A 21,517-nucleotide genomic window follows, 5' to 3' on the forward strand; every position below is an offset into this window, starting at 1 on the left:
AGCTGACCACATTTGATCCCCAACACTGCACATGGTCCCCAGAGCACCACAGAAAGTAATCCATGAGCACAGAGCTAGGAGTAAACCCTGAGCATGGCCAGATGTAGCTCCAGAGCCACAAAGTGAGTAAAATTTAAAAAGTGAATTTTATGACATTTATATTTCAGTTAAAAAGGTGCTGGGGGAACATATGTGTGTATGCATATGTACACAAATAGCTCAGAGTGGACCTTATTTCTAAAATATTTAAGGGAGTGCAGGTGGGCAAAGAAAAGTTTATCTCATGTGGAGAAGTAATTCATGGAGGACAATGGCATTTGAGTTAGCGTTGGAGGATTTTTCAAATATTGGAGTGGAGAGTGAATTGTAAGCCAAGATAAATAGAATATGCAAAGGCTCTGGTCTGGGATAGAGAGGAGGCAGTGGAGGAGGCGGGAGAGTTAAGCAGAGAGCACCAGATCATAAAGGCATTGAGTGCTATTTTAAGAAATTTAGATTTTATTCTGACAGTTACTTTAGATCATGAGAGGTGTAATCAGATGTGTCTGAGATCTGGTAGTGTGAAGAATGCTGTGATGGAGAGAGTGTTGGCAGAGAGACAAGTTAAGCATTTAGTGATAAGAAAATGACTATAGCAATTGTGGCTTTGAGGGAGGATAGGGATATTTTTGAGGCAAAGAATATGTACAACTTGCTCAACAGAAAAATGCAAAGGTTGAAGGAATATTTCATCACCAGGGCTAAAGATTCAAATGTTGAGTTTTATTCTGTTTCCAATACTCTGATTAATGACAGGGAAGATTAGCTGTTCAACTTGAAATTAGGTGGAGTTATCAAATCTTGAAGTATCTTTCTTTTCTTACCATATGTAAAAGACTTTAGAAGCATGACTTAATTTTCTTTCATTTTTTACTACATCAACTATTGCCCAGTTATTTTATCTGGATTTATATTCAGTTGTGCATTTTGAGGTGGTTGAATAGTCATCATTTTGGCATAAGAACAGTCTTTTTGTTCCCAAATGAAACTCCCTCTCTATGCTGTTTTTGTTTTTTATTTTAAGCTTTTGTAGTAGAATAATTTTTTAAAAAAGAAAAGAATTGAAGGTATTGGGCATTGCAGTATCAAGTATCAAAAGAAGTTGTTATCCCATTTTCAAACCACTCTGGTCTACTTTCTTGAACTTTTTTTAAGATTTTGATTTGTTTTGGGTGGTTGAGCCAGGACCTCCTGCATGGGAAGGATACTTTGCATGCAGATCAGCGCCTTGAACAGCCCCTGAGATATATTTTATTGTTTACTTTAAAATTCTTGAATCAAATCTTTGCGTGCCTACTTGTGGTGGATAAATTGCTGCATAAAATATTGGAGGAAATAGCCCTGTTCTTCTAGGTGTGATTTCCAGTTCTATTATTTATTTTTTTAATTATTAAAGAGTATTCTTTTGTATCTTCTATTTAGGGCAGAAGTATGGAAGGAGGGAGGTGGTAATAGTAAACGTCTGTTCATATTTTATGCAAAATAGAGATATGTAGCATATGGGAGGATACTGGCTAACAAAGCAAATTCCAGTGGGTTCTCCCATAGAAAAACATGCTCTTTGAAGGAGAGCAAAGAAAGGTTCAGGAATAGTCAGTCTTTGCTGGTGCTGTGCATCGATCCCATTGTGTCAGTTAGAACTTTACTTTTAGGACAGATTGATAGCATAATGGGCTAGTGCATGCTTTGTATGTAGGAGAAACTAGGTTTTATCCCAGGCACCATGTGGTCCCCTGAGCAGCACTGCCAGAAGCACCACTGGGTATGGATCCAAACCAAAAAATAATAAATTTTAAAATATGAGATTTTTAGTTCTTTGTACTTGGCATTATTTTGTTGTCTCTAGCTTAGTCCATCCACCAAGTCATAAGATTTTCTTCTAAACCTTGTAATTATCTAACTCTGTAATTATTGGTACCAGACTTGGTTTCCTTTTTCTTTTCCTTTCACTAAAAAAAGAAAAAAAAAGATTTGTAGTGGGACCTGGGGAGGGAATTCTTAGGGTATATCCAGCTGTTTTCAGGGACCACAGAAACTGAAAACAGTGCTTGGTAAGGCCATACAGTGATGATGATTGAACTCGAGTTTTGCACATGCATGTGCTGTGCAACTTAAGCTGTTGCTCCAACCTTCCTTTGAGTGATGTTTAATTGAATGTCATTACTACCTCCATCACAGTCACGATCACCATCATCCTGTTGTTCGTCGATTGCCTCGAACAGGCACCAGTAATGTCTCCTTCTTCCTAGCCCTGAGATTTTAAAAGAGGCATATTCAATGCTCGTTCAGGGCTAGGAGAATGAGATTTATCATTGTTACAGGTATTTGGTATATTGAGTACGACATGGGAAGTTTGCCAGACTCTGCCGTGCGGGTACTTTCGGTACTTTCGGCTACTTTTGGTAGCCTGTTGGTTCTCCAAAGTAAAAATGAGATAATAAGATGTCGCGCGGCCACAAATGCGGCTGCGTGCTTCCGGGAGCTACATACTGTGTATGTACTACCTACATACTAAAAGTGAAATAGTCTTAAAAGTAAAGTAAAGTAAAGGCCCTCCCGTTGATCGTCGATTTGCTCGAGCGGGCCCAGTAACGTCTCCATTGGAGACTTTGTTGTTACTGTGTCTGGCATATCGAATACTTCTCGGTAGCTTGCTGGGCTCTCCGAGAGGGGCAGAGGAATCGAACGGGGAATTTTTTTTAAAGGAATGCTCTTTAGGTGCTGGTAGGTTTGTGCACCTGAGGGCCTTTGTGCTCCTGGCTTTGTGCTTTGGAGTCACTTTTGTGGTGTGGGACACCATGCTATTCTGGAATCGAACTGATGTTGGCCACATGTGAGGCAAGTACCTTAACTCCTGTACACTCTCTCTCTCTGGTATGGGAAATTCTTAAAAATATATATGTATATATTAATATATAAGGGCTAAAAAGATAGTACAGCACATATGGTGCTTACATTGCATGTAACCAACCCAAGTTCAATCCCCAGTACCCCATAGGGTTCATTGAGCACCACCAGTAGTGATCCTTGAGCACTGAGCCAGGAGTAAGCCCTGAGCACAACTGGATATGATCAAAAACAACAACAACAAAATCAATCTATTATAATTGTATTATTTATCTTTCAATGAGCATTACATCTTAATTAGGATTAATTCTCATTTAGGATTAATTGAGAAGTAAGGATTCAGCAAAAAAAGTTTATCATCTAAACCTTTTTTTTTTTAATTTATTTATTTATTTATTTATTTTTATTAGTGAAGCACCATGAGGTACAGTTGTAGATTTACAAATCTTTGTGCCTGAGTTTCGGTCATACAATGATCAAATACCCATCCCTCCACCAGTGCCCATTTCCCCCCACCCCCCCTCCCACCCTGCCTCTGTGGCAGGGCATTCCCCTTTGTTCTCTCTCTCCTTTTGGGTGTTGTGGTCTGCAAAAGAGGCATTGAGTGGCAATCATGTTCAGTCCATAGTCTACTTTCAACATGCATTTCCCCTCCTGGGAGGATCCTCCAAACACCTTTCATTTGGTGTTCCCTTCTCTATCTGAACTGCCCTTTCCCCTAGAATATCCGGCTGGCCTCTAAGTTATGGAGTAATCCTCCTGGTGCTAAACCTTTTTTTTGGTTTCTGGACCACATCCAGCAGTGTTCACGGCTTATTCCTGGTTCTGTGTTAAGGAATCACTACTGGCAGACTGGGGGAAATCATATGACGTACAGGGGATTAAACCTGCTACAGTGCCCTAATAATTAAATACATTCATAATAATGAATAACTATTTCTGCCATCCATCTTTTAGAACTCTTGTCATCTTTTAACACTGATACTATATTCCCATTAACTTTATGTTCTTCCATCTATATTTGTGTATCAAAAATTATTTTTAAGATCAAAATTTCATGATAGTCTATTTTCCTGTACTTAATCAAGATTTTAATTTGAAACCCTGTTTAGATCTGTATTTTGCAGCAAAGTTTATGATTAGCATTTATGCACTGGAGTTGAAATAAGGGCGTAGAGCTTGTTGCCTTTGATCCCTGTTTAGTTACTTAAAAACCTGTTTAGATCCATGTTTGATTCCTATTTGTTAGCTTCTTGGGGCTGTAGAGGAGTGGGGAGTTAATACGTTATTTTGTTTTGTGCTGCAGAGGATCAAACTCAGGGCCTCACGGCCTCACACATGCAAGACAAGTACAGTCCAAGGGCTTTCACCCATATTTTATTTATTTATTAGGTATGAAAGATGCTAATTTTATTTTAGCAATACGAATAGGCTCTAAATTAACAAGACAGATGTCACCCATATTTTAAAGTGAAGAATCATTGCTTCATTAAAGTTGGGTGGAACCCCACCCTTTGGTTGTGAAAATTTATATTGGGAGATTGAAGATGAAAGTTCTATAATTATGGGAGAGGTGGGACACCACCAGTAATAAGAGTAGGGGTTCCGGTATTTACAAGTTGCTAAAAATCTGACTTGGTATGAATCATTTAGGCTTTTTATTGTATGGGTGGACACAGGAATTCTCTGTAAAACTTTAAAATTTGAGGAGGCAAATGAGAATAAAGATGAAATGCGGTCTAGATCAGTAATCTTCAACCCTTTATACCTGCTGAATGACACTTGTCCTGCTTAATGTTGATTGACAGCTGTGTCCAAGACAGAATACCAGTGTTTTATAATCTTCTTACACCTGACAACAGGCACTGGTCCATGGACCAGTATTTGAAGATGGCTGATCCAGACTCATTGAACTTTGGGAGCCTTCACCTCATTTGAGATGAAGGACTGGTTTTGTTGAGTGAAGTAACATGTTCAAGGTCACTTATGGATCTATGAACCACAGCAGTGGTACCTGTCTCCGTTTTTCCTGCTTTATCACACTGGTAACCCTCTTAGCCCATTCATACCATTCCAAGCTAAGGGAGTTTACCAGAATTTTACTTGACTATTCCTAGAGCCAGGGTTATAGGGATTTGAAACTGCTTTTCAAGAAATATTTGGTTCCTGTCCTCATTTTAATTTTTAAAAAAAAACAACTTTTATTGACTTAGGGAGTTTGTGGAGAAGTTGGGAGTTTCTGAAGTAGTTGTTTTTGTTAAAAAAAAAAATCTGTGTTGTCATGAACTTTCTTGTTATCTTGACAGAAAGCTATATTGACCCTCTGTATATCAGTCTAGATTTAGCATATTCACCACTGAAGCAAGTCATGTACATTTTAAATGTTTTTGACATGTTTGAGAACATTATATTGAAAATTTAAACTAGATGTACTTGACTGCCTTTGGTCTTTTTTTCCTTTTGGAAAAGAACACGTTTAAATGAGAAACAGTTGTACCCTCCAATGAAAAGAAAAGTTTTAGGTCATTTGTTTGAGTAAAATAAATTACAGTACTTATGACCCCAATTTTCCATTATTTTTAACTAAGTGGGCCATTACATAAGGCACACTGAAGTAAGAAATCTGTCATATTACAAATGTTAGTGTTTTAATCTCATTTTGTGGTTGAACTCATTTATCAGTAAGATTTATAGTCACCAATAATGCACTTTCTGTATATTGAATCATTCCAAGGATCTTGGAATCTATCAGATACATTATTTTTTTCCATGTTTTGTTATGACATGTGATTTCAGGACAACAAACAGTTTGTAGAAGGCAATGTTCAAGATTGCCTGTTCCATTCAAAGTAAGACCTAGTACAATACATCCTTCTTATCAACTAAAAAGATTATTACATAATGTTTTCATAAATATATTTTGTTTTAATGAAATATAAATATATTTTAAATATATTTTTAGATTTTAATTGAATATTGAAGATACTTTTTAATCTTTAAATCAATTTTAATACTAGGTTTTACTGAAGAACTTTGAATTCAGTATTAAGCTTATTTCAACTTCTTGTGAGGAGCTAACGGTATTTCATAGTAATAATAGTTGTATTTAAAATCTCATATTTAAAACCAGTCAGTTTTCATGAGATGTCACAATATTTCTTTTAGTTTAATTATTGACTTATGGGGAAGGGTACCTCCCAAGTGATGCTTGGGAGACCCATGAGCCCCTTTCACAGATTCTTGGTTATCTTGGAAGTTGAACATGAGGCCCCAAGGATGCAGTGCTTGGGAACCAGTGCCTGAGATGCAGTGCCAGCCCACCTTGCTCGGTTTGTCTGTAAGCACGACATGCATCTTAATCCCTATATTATCCTTCCAGCCTCTATCCTGCATAGTTCATAAGCAATACACATAGAGTATGTTCGTAAAAGTATATGAGAACAAAAGTTGAATAGATGGTGTTTGTGATTTGGGGGTTGGGAGTGGGAAGGGGCTTATTTGAGAATTGATATTTGTAATTTCAGCCCAGCATAATTAAATGGTTTTCTCCTAAGTGTTCTTTTCATAGCCTTGCTGAATTTTATGTTAGGAGTTTCAATGATAAGGATTGGGTCTTCAGGGATAGGTTTTTGTTCAGATAGAGTAGATACAACAAACTGCATGGTTTGATGTGAAGTTTTGTTAAAAAAAAAAAAATCCTAGTCTACTGCTGTTCCCATTCCTAGAAGACAGGCTCTTTGAAGAGCAGAGAAAAAGTACAAGGTTTAAATAAAAAATTTTCTAGCAGGTGGAGAGAGAATACAGGGGGTTAAGGTACTTGCTATGATAGAGCAGACTCTAGATCGATCTCTGACACCAAATGTCACTTGAGAATCCTGTAGTGTAAGCCTGGGATACACTTCCACCACTCACAGCAACTGGTGGAGTGTCCTAGGTTATCACTGGCTCTGTAGACCCTAGCAACACCCTATCCTCAGGCCCTTGCATTGAATCGGGCTGGTTGAAAATTACCAGTGCGGCACCTGGGCTTCTCCCAAGTGTTGCCTGGTTAACCTTTCTCTGTCCCACCCCTAAAAAAAGAAAATTTCCCAGCAATTACAATAAAAAAATAAAGGCCTGAAATACTGATATTTTATTTTACCTAATCCAATGTATTTAAATTATCTTTTAACGTATAATTGATACAAATTTAGGAGGATGGGCCAGTTGTGACAGCTCAGGGACTCTTCCTGGCTTTTGCTCAGAAGCGGCCCCTGGCAGTGATCGGGGACCATATGTGGTGCTGGGGGATTGAACTGGGTTGCAGCCATAATAAGACAAATACCTTACCTCATCTACTATCTCTCTGGTCTGATATAAAATTATAGTGAACTATTTTACTCATTTTAATATATCAAGTATTTGAAGTCCTTTGTGTATTTTATACTACAGTACACTTCAGATTAGCTAAATTTCAAGTACTTAAGGATCTCCTGTGACAGCTGGCTACCACTCTTCAAAATTAGTCAGTGCAGCCCTAGAACAGCTTTAGCTTTTGTTCCACATCAGTGTTGAGGATTCTTCTCCTGGAAGTTGAATTGGGAGGATGAAAGTTTTCACATCTCTTTGTATATTCCTGTATAATAGAAATATCAATTTCTTTGTGGAAAACGAATCACTTCAGGAAGATGATGAAAAGTTGAACAATTTTTCCTCACAAATGCTAGTTTGATTTTTTTAACTTTATAATGTTGTGACCAAAAACTAGTAATGCTAAAGAAACACAAATGTTATTGAATGAGAACTTTGAGGACACTTTAATTCATTTGTGTTTGAGAGACGAGCAATTCTCAAAGAGTCAGTATTTGGTACAGATGGGAAAGGTTTTATCTCAGATTTTAGAGTCCTGCTGACCTTGAGTATTTTGTTTACCTCCTCTGAGCCTTTTTACTTTGTTCATACGTTGGATTGGATTAAAAATAGGTATCTTAAATTACTGTAAGATTAAAGGAGATTTAGTTCTGTAATGTGCGTCATGTATGTGGTTCATATAGATGCTCAGTGAATTGTTGGTGATTGCTTAGATTTCCTGTTTCTCAATTCTTTTAAGAAGCGTAGAAGAAGGATACATGCCTAAAATAATGTTGGGATATATTGAGATTTTTAATTCAGTATATGAAAAATAGTAAAATATAAATCTTGATAGTTTTTAGTATGCTTCTTCCATTAATTAGCAGAAATAACATCATAAATGTTTCTAATTTTGTTTCACTTATTGAGAAAAAACTCAGTTATTCATGATAGTTATTTTCATTTTAGAAGTGATGTAAATGCATAATTTTTTATTTTTCTGATAATTTTGTCACATGTTATTGAAATTTAAACATTTTGATTCTGGGCCAGAACAATAGTACAGTGGGTAGAGCATTTGCCTTGCATGTGGCCAGCCTGGGTTTGATCTCCAGCATCATACATGGTCCTCCAAGTTCACCAGGAGTGATTCCTGAACTCAGTGCCTGAGCATCACCAGATGTGACTCAAAAACCAAATTAATAAATAAACAAATAAACATTTTGATTCTACATTGGAAGAATACAGACTAACTGCTCACTTATGACTTTAAGCTTGTGTAGTAATTAAAACTAAGGAAAAATAAAAAAAAAACTAAGGAAAAATCTAAATGGCAGAAAAATTGCCACTTAATAGCTAACTTTTCAGTATGATGCAAATATCCTATTATTTTTGTTCAGGTATCAGTATGATATGTGGGGTTTTTTTGGGATAGATTGGGAACTTTCTGTGCCATTAATATATATGACATGTACTAAATTTATTTAGGCAGAGGGTATTTTAGTCATATGTATATTTCTGATTTTAGTGCATTTTGAGAAATTCATTCGAAAATTTAAAACATTATTGAAATACGAGAATCCAAGAGAATTCTGAATGTATGATTAGATTAGATAGGAACTTTTCAAAATTTTACATTCACCCAATGTGTGGGCCACATCTGTGGTAGTGTTCTTGGAAATTGATCACATTTGAAAGTGTGGTTCTTTGCCAACAGCATCTGTTTGCACTTTAACTACTTTGAAACTATTTTTCGAACTGAAAAAAGCAAACCATATGATTCAGATTTTTCTTACCTGATTGAAAATTGTTTATATTTATAGTTAAACTTTAACGAGCTAAACATAACTAAAAGTGTAATTCTCCAACCTCATGGTTTATCAGGACACCTCAGGTTATTTAAATTGTCGAGATTTTTACTTTACTCAAGTGACCGTTTGTAGAGATGTTACGTATTAAAACTTCTTATAGGTTTGTGGAATTTTGGAGGTGCTGACCTGATTGAAGAAGCTGAGCAATGAAGAAATAGTGTTGATTGATGTGACTGGCATTCCTCTACCAGTTCTCACAAATCTAAACAGCTGTTGCTTCATCATAACTGGCTACGTGAGCTTTTAATATACAGGTGTCTTATTTAGTAATCAAGAACATGGAAAGCTAGAGAAAATCTGGGATGAGTTTAAGTGGATGGATCTACAAGACCAGAACTTCTTAATGTTTTTCTACTCATTGCTGCTTATTGCCCAAGAAATGTTTATGAAGCCCAAAGTATATATGTTTATAAAATGAGTCTATGAAGCTGGAGAGAGAGCTCCATCAAGTACATGCTTTGCATGAGGAAGTCTGAATTTGATCCCCTGCATTTCATGGGCCCCCTGAGCACAGAGACAGAAGTTATACTGGAGCACTTCTGGCTGGTTGTGGCCCAAAACATCAGTAAATATACAGTTCAAACTTTTACTGATGATAAATCATAAATAATTTTTAAAAAATGTTTTTAAAGTTATGTGATTCCATATAGATCTAAACTAGGTTCTAGATTCCAGAGTAAGTAATACACTATACAAAATATGTTTTTGATTTCCATAAGATTTCCTTTCAGCACCCCTTCACTTTCTTACTCTTGCCTCCCTGGTGGCTGACCTATCACAGATAGTCCCTTTTAAGTGCTAGCTGATTAATTCACTGTGTTTCCAAATGTTTAGACTTTATTTAATTTTTGTGTTTTGTGTTGTTTTGGGGCCACATCCAGCAATGCTCAGGGCTTACTTCTGGTTGTGCTTGGTAGAGATATGTGGTGGCAGGGATTGAACTGAGGTTGCCTGCATCCTAGAATATCACCTTAATCACCTTAACTCTTGTTATTGTCTCTCCAGTCTTAGTATTTTTTTGGAAGTGAAATCTTTGAGTAGATTTTTATTAAAGACCTGAAGATAAAGAAATAGCATAGGGTAGATTCTTTGTACTGGACCTAGACATGATGCCAGGATTCTAGAACCTCACTGTCCAGTATGGTAGCCTCTCACTACAAAGAAGCTGTTGATCATTCAGAATGTAAGTATATTCCCTGAGCACTACTAAGATTAAGTCCTGGACACACAGCCACGTTTAAACCCTGAACACAATGCTCCCCCCCCCCCCCCCCCCGCAAAACCAAAATTTTAAAAAAATGCAGGCAGACTAAATTGAGGTATGCTCTATATGTCAGCATTTCCCAACCTTTTTCTTACAGTGGTCGTCTAATCTTGTTTCCTTCCTGTGTGTCCCCAGTCCTATCAATTGGCTCCCTGGTCTTTTGCTGTTCCCTCTACCCTCATTTACTCGATTTTCACTTTTGGTCCTCTTGGAGTATCCTAGGGAGGCACAGGAAGCCATGTGGCCCTTGATTAAGAAATGCTGATCTAAACTATAGAAATTGCTGTTTAGTGTAAGAGAAAATACTAACATAACTTAATTGACCTGTGTTGAGCCACACCCAATGACTATTTTTGTATGTCTGCTCAGGAGTGACCCCTGGTGGTACTTGGGACATATGTGGTACTTGGGACATATGTGGTGCCAGTGATTCTCACCTGGATTGACAGGGTGCAAGGCTGTCCCACTGTACTATCTAGTTCTTTGGTTCTAAATTACTCAGTTTTTGAACATTCATTACTTTTGGAAAGCACTGTCCTCTCCTTGTTCATTGATTTGCTCGAACGGGCCCAGTAACGTCTCTATTGTGAGACTAGTTGTTACTGTGTTTGGCATATCGAATATGTCACGGGCAGCTTGCCAGGCTTTGCCGTGCGGACGAAATACTCTCGGTAGCTTGCCGGGCTCTCTGAGAGGGGCAGAGGAATAGAACCTGACTCAGCCAGGCCAGCGGCTTGCAAGGCAAACACCCTACTGCTGTGCTATCACTGCAGCCCTTATATTTTTTATATTGAGTTAAGTATTAAACTAAGTTTCACAATATTTTCACCTTGTTTGTTTGTTTGGTTGGTTTTTGGGCCACACCCAGCAGTACTCAGGACTTTTAGTTCTGCACTCAGGGATTGGGGTATGATATGGGGTGCCAAGGATTGAACTGGGTCAGCTGCATGCAAAGCAACTGTTAACTTGCTCCAGGTCTTCTTTTACTTTAAAAAAAAATTTCCGGTCTAGTTGGAAATTAAAAACTATTTATGTCAGCCATGAATGGTTTCGAATTTCGTAGTAGCTCTTGGATACTTATAAAGCAAGAGGTTGTTTTTTGTTTTGTTTTGTTTTTTAAATTTTTTTTCTTTTTGGGTCACACCCGGCAATGCATAGGGGTCACTCCTGGCTCATGCAGTCAGGAATTACTCCTGGTGGTTAAAGCAAGAATTTATGTCATGTTCTTAGTGTTGGGGATTTGTAGAGGTTCAGGGTAATATTTCCCTCAGTTGCTTTCACTGCAGCTATTTCAGCTGACTTGGCTGGGCCAATGTGTTAAAGTGCTATTTTGAGGGCAGTCACTACCTTGTTTCTCAAACTTTACCTGTTCATAAAGTATTAAAAGTTACTATGTTCTACTTACCATAGCTGTTGATTTTTGGTTCCTGACCAGCTTCTTCTTGAAGACAGGTGATTTAAAATAATAATAATAATTTATAGCTATTATTTGTTAGTAACTAGACATTTATCAAATACTGTGCTGGGTACACTATACATAAAATCTTGAATTATCCCAGTTTTGCAAGATTGAAATAAAAAGAAGAGATTCAGAAACCTGTCATTTTGCCCCAGTCAACCTGTAAATGGCAGAATCAGGAGTCTTATCCACATCTGTTTAAATTTAGAGAGATTGTTCTGATCTGCTGTATGTATTGTATTTTCCATTAATTGTGTGTCTTTGAACATAAAGAAGAGAGTGGTATATGTATGAGACTCCTGCCAAATAGTGTGTACAGATCCTTGAATTGTTTTTCTTTGTCTTGGTGGTTTGCTTCAGAGTCCCTTGCTCCAAGGCACTCTCCTCTCTTGTAGTAAGTGGCCCAGACATAAGTGAAGAGATTTAAAACCTTCTGTGAAATAACATCTTTCCCATCTTGAAAACCAACAGAATATTTCAGATGACTTCAGGAAGAAGAAATACAAGAAGTTCTTCTCTAAAAGCCAGAATATTAAATCGTCAACTTCACAGACTGGCCATATAAGGAAAGCTTTTTATAGACAAGGACGGTAGAAGTAAAATAATGGGATAGAATAAGCATGTTGAGCTGGATAAGTCTCTTATAATCCAAGGTCATCTCTTAATGACTGTGTCCTTGATGTTGTTGCATTAAGAATGAGAGCAAAGGGAAATAGTCCATGTGTTGGCCTGCTAGTCCATAAATTAAAGTAGATGTAATCACAAATCATAAGTGCTTTGGAAGCCTGGATGTTGCATTTACTACTCACTGCTGTATTCACTCACGCTAAAGCAAGAGTTGGTGACTTTGGAAATATAAGGGAAGAAAGGAAAGACAGTGAGGTTCAAGGAATAAAACTAGACTTGGAGGTGGATCACATAAAGATTTGAGCCAAGTTTTAATTGTACATATGTAGCACTGTAGCACTGTCCTCCCGTTGTTCATCGATTTGCTTGAGCGGGTACCAGTAACGTCTCCATTGCGAGACGTGTTGTTACTGTGTTTGGCATATTGAATATGCCTCTGGGAGCTTGCCAGGCTTTGCCGGGCGGGCGAGATACTCTCAGTAGTTCGCCGGGCTCTCTGAGAGGGGCGGAGGAATCAAACACAGATCAGCCTGGTCGGCCACGTGCAAGGCCAAATGCCCTACCCGCTCTGCTATCGCTCCGGCCCGTAAATATGTATACATATACATACGTATACAAATAAAACATTTTATTTGTGATACTTAAAGCTATATAAGGTGTATTCTTTAAAGAAATTGTGATATAATGCAAAGAAAAATCAAACTTCTAACTAGACAATATGGATTGAGTTTTCCTAGTTCTACCAGCTATTCTATGTTACTGCCACTGCCCTCCCGTTGTTCATCGATTTTCTCGAGCGGGCCCAGTAATGTCTCCATTGTGAGACTTTGTTGTTACTGTGTTTAGCATATCGAGTATGCCATGGGGATCTTGCCAGGCTTTGCCGTGCAGGCGAGATACTCTCGGTAGCTTGCCGGGCTCTCTGAGAGGGACGAAGGAATCGAACTTGCGTCTGTCATGTTGGCTGTGTGCAAGGCAACTGCCCTACCCGCTGTGCTATCGCCCCAGCCCAGCTATTCTCTGTAACCTTAGGAAATGATAGAAACTGAAGTAATCTTGGTCTTTATCGCTTTCCCTCTTGATAAGATCATGATGAATTTGAAAATATTTTGTGAATGCACATATGCTGTATACAATGTTGTTATTTTCATATTGTTATTTACTCCTCCTCTAAACTATTTTGTACCTTTATTTAGAGGGAAACGTGTATCCAAGAACAACCACATTTATGATGAAGGCAAATTAAAGTTAAATGACCACTTTAAAATGAACTAATTTGGCTCTCATCCCTAGCTTTTCAAAAGGAACAGTGGTAACTTTGTGGATGAAGGGAGCATGGACCTAACTGCTGATTTAATCATACATCATTTTACCCCTTAAAAAATTTGACTTGCAGGTTGATAATGTAATGTATAGGTAGACAGACATACTCAAGATGTTTCTCTAAGTGAAAGCACTGTTGGATGGCTATCAAAAATAGTTTGATAAATTCATAGTAACAATTGGGTTAGAATTGTTTTGAGGCTGTTGGTCTTCAGCTTTTGACCAAATTAATAAAGAGTTGCTATAACCACCAGAAAGCAATCTGTCCTAATCTAGTGTTATATGCCAACAGGCTAATACAGATTGATATAGGCACAATTCAGGCACAGAATTTGAAATTGCTGTTTAGATTGTTCATCTAACAAATTTAACACAGTTAAGTTAAAATATTTTTGTTAACATACAGTGTTCAATTCTCAGTGAAGAATGCACCTTTTGTTTGTGTTTCTTGTTAAATGCTGGGTATAGGAATATTTAACAAGTGCCCATTTAAAATTTGGGGATCTATCCAGCTTGCAGATTAATTGTACTAACCAGATGAGTCAAGTTCTGAGGAATAGGATTTCGTAGTAGAAAAAATGTTCTTACAGTGATACAGTTACTTTCCAAACAATTTCCATTTAAAAAATGCTACTATGCTCTTTTTAAATTTTAAATTAAAAAAATTTTTATGCTTTTTATTGGGGTGGTGGTGGTCACATCTGGCAATGCTCAGGGCTTATTCCTGACTCTGCACTCAAGAATTACTCCTGGCAGTGCTTGGGATATCATATGAGATGCCACGGATTGAACCCAGGTCATCTGCATACAAGGCAAACGCCTCAGCTACTATGCTTTATTGAAATGTGTACGGTATAAACATTAAAATATACATAGTAAAAGTACTTTGTACATTTTTATAAATGACAGATATTAGGGGCAATAAGTTCACTCTTTTGTACTTAATTTTCTTTTCATTTTGAGTTAATAGGATCACAACTTAATTTTCATTTAATTTTTGTCAATAAGAAAGATAGTGAAATAGAAGTGTATTAGACCTAATAAATCTTAGTCCTCAACTACTTTTTTAGCTAGACAAATATGTCATGTCAAATACCATTTGGCATGAAAGAAAAAGGAACTTAAACATCAAAAATAATGCATTGTAATTTTCATATTAGAAATATCATGACCTAAAATAGCATTCTCCACAATATGTTATATAGATCTTTAGTTATAAAAGATTTCCGGGGGAAAATGCTCCTCAGTGTGGTTGTGTGGGGCCAGAGAGATAATACAGTGAGTAAAGTGCTTGCCTTGCACATGACCTGGGCTTGATCCCTGGCACCCCATATGGTCTCCTGAGCATGCCAGGAGTAATACCTGAGCGCAGAGCCTAGAGAAAGGCCTGTGCATTGCTGGGTACGACCTAGAAACCTAATAATAATGATAAATGTGTTTGTGAAACTAAGGCTCATAATGCTCATTAACAGAGACCGAAGTGCTGCCAAGTACTGAGTTGAGTGTATTTTTTAAAAAATAAGAACAAAACCAAATCAGTTTATCTCAAATATTGCAACTCATATAGAGAAATCAGCCTGTCTCATAAAATGAGCTAATATCCCATGTCATTCTTGATTTTAGAGTATGTTTGTGAGTAAGAGTGCCCTAAGTAATGAATTAGCAAATATCAGATCTTGCTTTTGTGATTAATCATTTTAAAAACTTAAAATTAAAATTATATTTGGTAGTTACAGGTATCTTGGCTTGGAGATAAGATGCTTTTGTTTATAAATATTGTTCTCAATCAGTATTATAAGGTAATTTTACATGGAAATATAAATTGATATAGGAAATATCTTTATTTTTTTATCATTTTTTTATTAGTGAAACACCATAAGGTACAGTTATAGACTTACAAATTTTTGTGCTTGGGTTTCAGTTATACAATGATCAAGTACCCATCCCTCCACCAGTGCCCATCCTCCCCCACCATGGGTCCTAGCTTCCCTTCCACCCCCCATCCCCCCCGTCCCACCCTGCTGCTGTGGCAGGGCATTCCCCCTTGTTCTCTCTCTCTTCTTTTGGGTACTGTGTTTTGCAAGAGAGGCATTGAGTGGCAATCATATTTGGTCTATAGACTACTTTTAGCATGTCTCTCCCACCCTGGGAGAGTCTTCACAACACCCTTTATTTGGTGCTCTCTTCTCTATCAGAGCTTCCTTTTCACCTAGCACATGTGGCTGGCCTTCAAGTCATGGAGCAAAATTCCTGGTACTAATCTCAGCCATTAGGAAATACCTTTAAATTGACCATGACTTCTTTGTGGGGCATGTTAATGCTGTTTTATAAGTATAATTTCCCCTATATTTGAAAGCTTTATGTTTGTTTGATAGATCAGATTTTTGATAAGCTGTTTTTTAATTTAAATGTATTAATTTTCAATAGGAATATAATTGGTTTAAATTCAAAATATAGTTTAAAAAGATGCTTTTTGGATGCAATTAAACAAATCTGTAATTGTTTTGTTTGAACTGAAAGGAAAACTAAACATTTCAATTTTTGAAGATACTGCGACTTAAGATGATCAACTTGGAGATTGAAAGTTTAAGTTAAAAAAAAATTACTTATTACAGTGCCAAAGCCTACTATTTATACTTTCTATCCTGAATATACATCAAGGATTTTAAGCATTTCTTTGCTTTCCATGAATTCCTTTAGAGTTACATGCAAAAATTTTCTTTAATGTTATAACTAAAAGTGGATCTTGAACCATCCCTGGCTTAAAAAACTGGCAGGTTGTGAGTAATAGAAAATACTATTTTTAGGCATCTAAATGTGAACTAGTGCATAAATTAAACTCAAGAAGCTTAAATTGCCATGTTTTGGGTTTGGGGAAATGCAATGTTTAAGTATAAGCCCTTAACAGAAAAATAGTTTTTTTTTTTTACCATTAACCACCAAACCAAACCATGAGACAGTATTTTATTTTAGTTGTTTTTGGAAGATCACGTTTTGGTTAAATTTGGATTGCCATTTGCTGAATAACTAAAAACAGCATGTGTAATGGTATTTATGACTAGACCAATAAACCCCAAATGCAGTTGAGGGAGATATTCTTCCATACTGAGATATAAAATATTTTTCCCTTAGTTTGCTATATTAGACAGTATTAGAACCTTAAACTTTCATAGAACATTGGGCTTATCTTATATCGGTTTCCTTTCCTCAACAAATCCATCCACTCAGTGTCCCTTTGCTGCTAATATCTCTTCTTTATACATATTCTCTTTCCAATTCCATTCACATTCTCACTGTTAAATCATCTCACATTTTAATGGAGTTTAAGGGAATTACAGGTGAAGAAGAATTGAATAATCTTTATTCTGAAGAATATTGCATAAGGATTTTGACACCTGGAATGAACAGCTCAGCACCCGAATGGATCATGCTTTCAAACCAAGTTAGAGTAACAGACTAAAGAGAAACCGCCTGTGTAGACCTCTGTCAATAGCTTGAATCCTATTAGACTAGTAAATCACCATCATACACGCAAGGTGCTTGTGGGGGGCTTGTTAAACCAAGGCTCTGGGGCCATACTGCCACACTTTCTAAATGGAAGTGTGGGGGAAAGACCCAGTATTTTCTTTTAGGAAACTAAACAGTTTTCATTTTAGGAATGCTGCTGTCTAAGATCAATTTTGAGAATGATTGTTTAATAGACTAAGAATCTTTTTGGTTTTCGTTGTTGCTGTTTTAAAATTTTATTTCAGACACTGTTTTACAATACTGTTAGTGGGTAAGGTTCCTTGCATCAGACATTCCAGTATCCTCCACCAGTGTCAGCTTCCCTCCTCCACCATTGTCCTAATGTCCTCCCCCCTCAATCCTCCTTGCTATGGAAGGTTCCAACTAACCAAGTTCTCAGTCTCTGTTGACTTTGGGAATTTGTTATTTCCATGCTGGTTCTTTGTCTTCCACATATGAGAGAGATCATTCTGTGTCTGTCCCACTCCTAACTTCACCTAGCATGATACTCTCCAGAAAATTGTATAATTTTGTTTTGTAGCCAGTTTAGTAGTCCATTGTGTATATGTGCTATAGTTCTTTATCTAGTCTTTATTCTGTTTTTGGATGCTTGGATTGTTTCCGTCTTTTGGCTGTCGTGATGAGTGCTGCAATGAACATAGGAGTGCAAATGTTGTTTTCTGAATAGAGGTTTTGGGCTCATGGTAGATGCCAAGAATTGCTGGGCCATATGGAAGCTCAATTCTGGCTTATTGAGGAGTGTCCCATATTGTTTTCAAAAAAAAAGCTGGATCAGTTGATATTCCCACCAGCAGTGAATGAGGGTCCCCTTTCCCCCCAGATCCCTACCAACATTGACTGCTTTTGTTCTTTGTGCTGTGTTCCAGTCTCACTGTGTGAGATGGTATCTCACTGTTGTTTTGACTTGCATATCCTTGATGGTAAGTAATGCAGTCATTTTTTTTCCTCCTAACACTCCTTTTTGATCTTATCTTTTCCTTGCTTTTATTTTCATTTTTCACGCCACCACTGTCCTCATCAGCTTGCCATCTTATAGATTGTCCCAGAAGTTTTCTTATTTTTTGTTTGTTTTTAAGCCATAAGCAGTAAGTCAGCATTGTAAAATGAAATCAGCTTGTGGTGCTGGGGCCCTGGCCCTCTCCCAGTAATACCGACCCTGAGGCGGTTCAATGGGGGGATCAAACTAAGGGACCTCGGGCATGCAGGGCACACTCTTTTCCTTACTCCCTCTCCGCAATGAAGTAAATTTTTAGTAATGTAACTGGACAGTATTTTTACACACTTATAATCTCTTCTTTCTCTAAATGTTGGTATTCCTCTGGAGAATGAGCAGATAGATTTTGAGGGGTGGATAGTTATTAAAGTACTAGGAACATCATAAAGTAAAATGCTAGTGGAAAAGAACCTTAGAGGTCATCTAGTTTAGCTTCCTCATTTTGCACAGTAGGAAATGGAACATTTCCTGGACTCCCCGAGATCATACAGCAGGTCAATCTCAGATCACTTGATCTCTGCTGTCTTGCTGCTGCATGGCTGCTGCTGCTCATTGACACTGTTTTATTTTTATGGTATATTCAGGTATTGACTAGTCATGTAGTTCAATTTCTTAAGAAATTACTGACTTTGGGGCCAGACTGATAGTAGAATGGACATTTGTCTTGCATGCAGCCAACCTGGGTTTGAACCCTGGCAAACCCTGGACCTTTGACCGCATCAGGAGGGATCTGTGAGTGTAGAGCTAAGTGAATCCTCAGATCACTTAGGATCCCTGAGCATAGCCAGATTATGGGCTAGGGATGGAGGGTGGGATATGGGGTGAGGAGACCCAAAAAATAAAAAAAAATTCCTGGTTAAGGGTAGAGAGTGCAATGGGCTGAGCACTTGCTTTCTATGCAGGAGGCCTGGGTTTTGTTCCCAGAACAACATGGTTTCCTGGGTAGGGCTGGGTATGGCCTAGAAACAACAAAAATTGATGGCATATTCATTTGTAGAATTATGTTTTTGGAGATTTCACATTAATCTGAGCTCAAAGAAATTGCTCTTGTAGCATATTTTATGTAGTGTGCACATTAGGTGTATTTAGCTGTTTGATTTTTTTAACATTTAAAAATAGCAGACTCAGGGGCTGAAATGATAGTACAGTAGGTAGGGCACTTGTCTTGCGTGTGGCCAACCCAAGTTTGATCCCTGGCAGCACCTCTATGGTCCCCCAAGCCTGCCAGGAGTGATCCCTGAATGCAGAGCCGGGAGTAATTCCTCAGCACCGCTGGGTATGACCATGAAACAAAACAACCCACCACAAACACCAGAACAAGTAGCAGGCTCATTGTAAAATATTTGAAAAATACTGGTACAGTTATAAATAGGTTTCTATTTCTGTTTATATCTATTTATAAACCATCCAGAGATAGACTGTTACATGAAGGGTATTCTGTGCCTACACATATCTTCAAAATTTAATGCATGGTTTACTTTACACTATGTGCAGTTCATTTTAGGCAGTGGAAGGGTTTGTTCTGAGACCCAGACTCTTCCTTGAATGGCACCATCCTTCAGGGACTTCAGTTCTTGGGCTAATCTGAATCTGCATCTTTTGCAACCAGTGAGTGAGTGAGTGAAAAGAGAGACCAGGTAGGAAACTATACTAGTTTTTATAAACTAACCTCAAACCTGGATTGGTATGCAAATTTTTCCCCCATTTTGGTCCACAACTAGAGGTGCTTAGTGCTTACTCCTGATCTGTGCTCAGGGTTCATTCCTGATGGTGCTCAGAGGACCATATAGTGCCAGGGATTGAACTAGGGTTGGCTACATGTAAGGCAAACACCTTAACCCTTGTACTATTTCTCCAACCCCTGCAAATTTCTTTAGTAGTTGTGTTTGTGATTCTTTTAAAAGTTGATGTATTACTCAAGTTTTTAGTTAGTACATTACTGCTATAAGGATGTGGAAGACCAGAGAATTTGGATACTTGTTTTGAAGAGAAATACATATTTTAATGCTAAAATAAAAATATGTAAAGTTCAACATTCCATTCTGGTTTATCTATTACTACGCAATCATCCCCAAACTTAAAGAGAACATACACTTTTAATTTGTAATGTCACAATTTCTGTGTGTCTTAAGAGTAGCTTATTTGGATGGTTCTGGTTTCAAGATCTCTCTTGAGGTTGCATTCAAGCTGCATTCTGGGCCTTCACCCATCTTGAGATTTGACTAGAACCGGAGCTTCTGCTTCAAAGGAAGCCCCTTCACTTGCTCTTAGGCATCCGTTAGTGCCTCTTGAAATGGAGAGCCTCTGTTCTTTGCCCTAGGAGCCTCAAAATAGGACTAAGTAACCCCCAGAACAAGTAGATGGTTGGAGAGAAATTGATAAGGAAGAGTTGCAGTAGGAATCGAAGGTAGAAGTCACTGTTTTTGTAGCCTTATCTTGTAGATGTAACCATGAGGTCTGTCACATGCTGTTGTGCACAGATCAATTCCGATTCAGCAGAAGGAGACTACCCTGGAGTGTGAGTATTGAAAGGGTGGAATCTTCAGGAACTGCCTTAAAGATTGTTTACTCTGAGTACTGCTTTTAAGTAAGCTATTCTGGAAGTCAATTTTTTTTTCATAGATTTTCCAACATTTATCATATAAAAACATTGCCAGCAAAGCTTGTTTGTGGTTTAGGTGGGAATTCCATTACTCATTGGGAACTGTGATTTGACTTTTCTCCACTTAGTTAAGATATACCATGTGAAACTTTGCCAAGATTGAAAGGTAATTAATAGATTTATCTAAAAGATGATTTAACAAACTACATTGGTGAGATTACACAGCAGATATCCAGCGTAACCAGTTATGTACCAATTAATGTGTGGTTCATTTGTATTTTTAGCGGTTTCATTTTTAACCCATTATTAGATAGAAGTTTTTATTACAGATGTAAGCATTCATTATTCTATTTAGTACAAATATGATCATTTGTTGATTATTATTATCATTATTATTATTATTATTTTGCGGGGGGCACAGGGCCCTGGCAGTGCTTAGGGCTAATCCTGGATCATACTTGGCAATGCTTAGAGTACCTTATTGTGGTGCCAGGGATTGAACCCAGACCAACATGCAAAACAGCTTTGCCTGTTGAGCTTTCTTTGGCCTCTAACAGTTTTATGACAACGATTGTATCATGGGGAAATTTGCATACATGTTAAGAAATTTTGACTTCATTGTTTAGGAAATAGG

The 21,517-nt window shown here is 37.5% G+C and overlaps 1 protein-coding gene across 3 annotated transcripts in view; it reads left to right on the forward strand.

The window, feature by feature from the left end:
* Window positions 1-21,517, forward strand: part of ADD3 (adducin 3) — a 145,360-nt gene that overhangs the window by 14,831 nt on the left and 109,012 nt on the right. The gene's annotated exons all lie outside the window — the stretch shown is intronic.

The sequence above is a fragment of the Sorex fumeus genome, unplaced genomic scaffold (genome assembly GCF_029834395.1).
Source record: "Sorex fumeus unplaced genomic scaffold, SorFum_2.1 ptg000043l, whole genome shotgun sequence".
NCBI lineage: Eukaryota > Metazoa > Chordata > Mammalia > Eulipotyphla > Soricidae > Sorex > Sorex fumeus.